The 5655-nt window shown below is 34.0% G+C and overlaps 1 long non-coding RNA gene across 4 annotated transcripts; it reads right to left on the bottom strand.

The window, feature by feature from the left end:
- LOC107628345 lies at positions 1094-4628 on the bottom strand. 4 transcript variants are annotated; one of them, XR_002357437.1, is made up of 6 exons: positions 3926-4627; positions 3260-3342; positions 2928-3069; positions 2440-2729; positions 1736-1918; positions 1094-1272 (listed from the first exon to the last, which is right to left on the bottom strand). It is a non-coding gene; the product is annotated as an uncharacterized LOC107628345 (long non-coding RNA). The 4 variants fall into 4 exon arrangements; XR_002357436.1 differs by having other exon boundaries at positions 2928-3047; positions 3926-4626; XR_001617726.2 differs by having other exon boundaries at positions 2928-3342; positions 3926-4628.

The following is a 5655-nucleotide window of genomic DNA, read 5'->3' as shown; positions in this document are numbered from 1 at the left end:
TGAATTATTAAAAAGATTTTACAAACTTGCAAGAAAAGAGATGATCATGGGTGGAAACATGTAATTGAGCAATCGAACCCTCACCGGATGTGTATCCGCTCTAGTCACTCAAGTGTATGGGGTTGATTCACTCAATCCTCCCCTAATCATGTTTTCCAAGATTTGTTTTTCATCTAACAATCAACAATTATTTCATGCATGCATACAAATATCATGAGGACTTCCCATAGGTTGTAATGGGGTTAGGGTCAAGGTAGGATGCATATGGTCAAGTGGGCATGAGATTTGAATCTTTGATTAACTTAAACTTTCCACCTAACCTATGACAACCTATACAATTCTAAACAAATCTAACTACCAATTCTTCACTTTTTCACACACTCATGCATTCTCTTTTTGATCACACTACAACAAATAAGGGTTTTCGCAACGGTCAAAAACCGTTGTCATAGATCAGAAAACCGTTCCTAAAACTTTAGGCAACGCTTTGGCAACGGTTTTTGACCTGTGGTATATGCGGCCGTTACCAATGCTCAAAGGCAACGATTTTATACCTAAGGCAACGACAACCAAAAAACCGTTGCCATAGTTACTAGCATAGACAACGGTTTTGACAACAATTTTTAAAGAACGGTTTAGAACCGTTACTGGATAGGCAACGGTTTAAAACCGTTCTCTTTGATGATGTAACGGTTTAAAACCGTAACTGGATAGACAACGGTTTTAAATTGTTGTAATTTTGTTGTTCATAAAGACAACGGTTTAAAAGCGTTGCCTTTGGTGGTGTTTTTTGCAACGGTTTTTAATACCATTGTCATTTTGTAACTGTCTTTGACAACGGTTTTAATACCATTGCCTTTTGTGACTTTTGGCAACAGTTTTTTATAACTATATTATTCTTTATTTACAATAGTTTTCTCATGTTGCATTGAAATTAGTTCCAACTATTTTTTTTAAATTTAATGTTAATAAACAAGGTTAAACTATTTGAATCAAATTACTAAAGAAAACTAATTGAACACTTACCATAGAAAAATAAACATTTATATACTTAGTGAACCAAAAATTTCCGGATACAATATAGTTGTATCAGTGTTGGTTACAAGTAATTCCGGATATTTTCTAATTATCCCAGGAAAATAAGCTTAAAAAACGCCAACCCTAGAAAGGAATTCAATCTTCCTCTAAAGAGTTTTATCAATGCTGGCAGCGAAAAATAATTCTCCCAATAGTTTCTTTATCCAAGCCCATATTTTCAAAAAACAGAACCACCTGTAGACAACAAGGAACACAAGCTTTTTAACTGGGAAAAAATGAAGCATTTTGAATTAGTAAAATACAAAATAAAGAACAATGGCATGCATATAACACGTATCACTAGCACAATGGATACAAGCACATAGGTACTTAACAAATTCAATTCTTAATAAGGCATCAAAAGGATCAAGCAACCATAGTGTAGTTATTTTCAAGCATGATTGTTATAACCAGTAAGAAAAGTAATATTTGTATTGCTAATAAATAAGCTTCTTAATACATCAAATCAAAAGGTTGTAATTTATAAAAGATATTAAATCCAAGAACTTCTTTGCACTAAAAGCACCACATAAGGTCACAAGACCCACCTCCCCCTCCTGTCCCCTCCTTTGACACTACCAGAAGGTAAACCAACAGCAGCAATAAATATAATAGCAAATTTTAGACTTCAGATTCAAGCATACTTATTCAAACATACCTAAAAGAAACCAGTCTCATCATGGACCCCTTTGTCAACATCAGCAGTTGCTTTGCTTAGTATAGTCTCTCACACAGCAAAAAACTTAAACCACCAGCCCCACCTTGCGGTAGCCAGTTAAACATGAAATCTTATCCACTAAATTAAATTGATAGCACATAAACTCTTATTTCTTCCATGTAACTGCAAAGAGATGATTAAACAAGACTAAATATGAATGGAAAAGGTTTAGAACTAAACAAATTGTAACTGAAGCTCAGCTTGTGTTGCCCCTAAATACATAATGAAAATAGAACAGTCTCATAATAAAAAAAATAACATTCTTCAAGAGTGTAGTGTTGTCAGCTCAAGATAGAGCCAAATTATGACCAGCCTAAGTGTAAATCGATGACTATGCACACTGATAAAAGAAGAATGTTTCCAAGTACCCACATGAACTATAAATTCTATACTCACAGGTTGTTTCTATTGAAATGATTAGATTATGTGCACAACAAACAAACAAAAAAGTTCCAAAAGAAAAAAGGAAAAAAAATACAATGGTACTAACTTGTTCAAGGTAAATCAATCATGGATGAAGACAGAGTCTATCACATTTCAAACAAGCAGCTTTACAGGTAAGCTACTAAGGTTGAAATGCTGGTCAATACAGAGGAATTAAATAGAAATTGAAATGATCAAGAGAAGGTTAAAAGGAGACACACCCAGTAAAATGCTGTCAATTCCACCATGCTGGGACTGTCTATCTTCAAGGATTATCAACTATTGTAGCTGTAATTCGTAATTGTCTTGTCTATTCTTACTCTCCATTCCGCTTCCAGAAAGCTCTTCTCCACCAAACTTCAAATCCTCTTTGAATATTTGGGCAATCTTCTCCAGAATTCTAAGATTTTTACTTGAGTCATTCAGGTCATCAAAATCAAATGCAGCAATTTTACTTGAGTCATTCAGGCCATTGAGAGAATCAACTTAGAATTCCCAGCCACTTTACATGCTAACAAAATAAACCAACCAACAATTAAGAAACAACCATTAACATTAACATTATTCTCCATAAAACAACTTAGCTTAATTTCAAACCAAATTGAATTAAAACAAAACTTCTATGCTTAACTTTTTACATAGAGAGAACATGTTCAGCTAAATAACTCTTTGATTTATAACAGAAAATAACCTTAATCCAAACACATACCGTAACCGAACCTCAGCGGACGAGGTGGGGGACGACGTAGTGGACGCAAGCGGAGAGGAGAGCACGGAACAGCAGCAGATGACAGAGAAGGAACTGATGACAAAGCAGAACTATTTTCTCCTAACATTGCTCAGAACAAAATCTCATTAAAGAAAAAAATTCAATCAACAAAGTAACTAATGGCAGAACAAGCCAACATCATCATAGTAACAATCAACAATCAATAAAATTCATAATAAGCAAAACCAATTCATAAACCAAAGAAAATGAAATCATGTGGTTCTTCCCAAAAGATTTTACCATAATAGAAGAATAGTCTTTATAGTTTATACCTCAAAGCAAACAAGGCAATTGTGATGCATTGCTCTTTTCAAACAGCAATGACCATCTTCCAATCATTTAGAGTAGCAGCACCCTAAAACATATAATAATTAATTTACAAGGATCAGCAATCATCAAACAAACAGGTTCTCAATAATCAACATATTTTATCACCATTTGGTTCCACTCATTGTAAAATTATTTATAAACCATAAAAATTACTACTTTTAGTTAAGAAATCAATTTTAGGTACTTAGTTTAGAAATCTAAACTCAATCTATTTATCATTCATCAAGCCTCAATCTCATAAATTACTCATTATAATTTGATTCAACCACCAATCACAACATTATTAAGTAAAAAAAAAAAACAGAACTTCCGACAAGCATTCATCCCCAAACAACCTTGCAAGATGCACACAAGAGCTAAACAAATTTCAATTCACACGCACGTAATCATCATCATACCAGTCACATTCACAGTCATAACCTAAACTCAATAAACTAATTGAAACACTAGAACATCATCTCAAAAACTAATCCAAATTTTACATCCTCAAACCAAGCTTATTTCTACCAATTAATCACACAAGACATTTATAAATTATTTGCAGATACTCACTAAACTTCAATGATATTCATAAATTAAAACGGTTAATTTTAAAATAAATTCCCTACCTCTGAGTGTCGAAATTAGAAGAAATTTGAGACGGGTTGTGGCGGCAATGGCTGAACCAGCATAAACAGCAACGGAAACAGGGGCCGAGCACGGACAGTGGCTCCAATAGTGGCATTCTCCGGCGTCAATGGCGGTGTTCCCCGGCGACCAGCGGTGCGGCGGCAAAACCTCCCTCTCCTCTACGAGTTTCTCCTCCCTCTTCACGTTCTGTTCATCCCATCAACAGTAGCAACTTCTAATCATTGGCGATGAGACAACCTCGTTCTCCTCCTTCTCCGTCAGAACATCCTTCGCGCGTCACTCCCCCGGTTCTCTCTCTCTCGGACGCGTCTTCTTCAGCAGCAGCGACAACCCCGAGCAGAAACGGTGACGGCTTCGCAGCTTCCTTCTCCCTCTTCTGTTCGCGCATCCTTCCTCTTTCTCTGCCACAGCGTCGATGGCGACTGTGACGGCTAGGGTTCGACAGTGACGGCGGTGGCGTCTTCGACGGAGAGCTCGACAGGGAACAGGCGCCACAGATCTGGTGGCGTCCTCTCCACCATCGCGTTTCCCGCAGCGGCAGCTCTCTCCCTCGCACGGTTCAGATTGACGGTGACATGACGGCGGCGATGCGTGTGATGGGCTCTACGGCGGTGAGGCGCGACGCCGGCGCGCTCTTCTCCCTCTCCTTCCCTTCTTCTTCCTTGCGGGGTTTAGCTTTCTCTCTTCTCTCTGCGTTTCTCTTTTCTCAGTAGGGTGGAGTTCTAAGGTTAGGTTTTTCAATTTAGGAACTAGAATTTTTTATTTAATTTAAAAATTTAGCATTAGAGTTAAAGAGTTATAAAATATAGATAAAATAGATATTTTAATAAAATTATTGAATACAATAATAATTTTATTGTGACAAACTAATTTTTTGTTACAAAAATAATTAGAGTTTTTGAAATAAAACGATATTTTGTTTGCAAATATTTTGAATTTTTGCAATAACTTAATATTTTGTTATAAAATATTATAAAGTTTTGCAACAACATATTGGCTCATTACAAAAGCTAACATAATTTGTAACAAAAAAATCAGGTTGTTACAAAATATTGTAATAATAATCACTAATTTTTTGTAGCAATGCCAAATTTAACATAAAATTTTTGTCACAAATGCTCCATTTTCTTCTAATATTAGTAGAGGGAGAAAAAAGATTATTTTAAATTTATTCTCTTCTAATGTTAGTAGAGGGAGGTTGTTAAAATTTTTTTGAGGTGTTAAAAAAATATTATGTTAAATTTTAGAGTGAAAATGAAGTAAAAATATATAATATTTGTTATAAATTTATTTTAAATTTATTTTTTTATAAATAATATTTGTTATATGTTTATAACAATAATGTTTGAGTATTCTATAAATTTAGTATTTATAGAAAAAATTGTTTAAATTTGTATGATTATTTATAATTATTTTTATATGTATCTTTTAATTTGTATAATTATTTAAATAATATTAAAAAATTATTATTTGATAAAAAATTGTTGCAGTAGTTATAAAATCGTTCTTTAAAATAGTCAAAAAGAACGGTTTTATTTTATTGCTATAACGTAATGAAAAACTGAACTTCAACAGCAACACTGTAAAAATCGTTATCTAAGACCATCTAATAGAACGATTTTAAAGTGTAGCATTTTGGCAACGGTTTTTATGCGTTTCTTTTGTACAATTACTTAAACAACAATAAAAAAACCGTTGCTTAAAAATA

This window comes from Arachis ipaensis, chromosome B02, assembly GCF_000816755.2.
Source record: "Arachis ipaensis cultivar K30076 chromosome B02, Araip1.1, whole genome shotgun sequence".
NCBI lineage: Eukaryota > Viridiplantae > Streptophyta > Magnoliopsida > Fabales > Fabaceae > Arachis > Arachis ipaensis.
The sequence above is the reverse complement of the archived record's forward strand: the minus strand, read 5'-3'. Positions and strand labels throughout refer to the sequence as shown.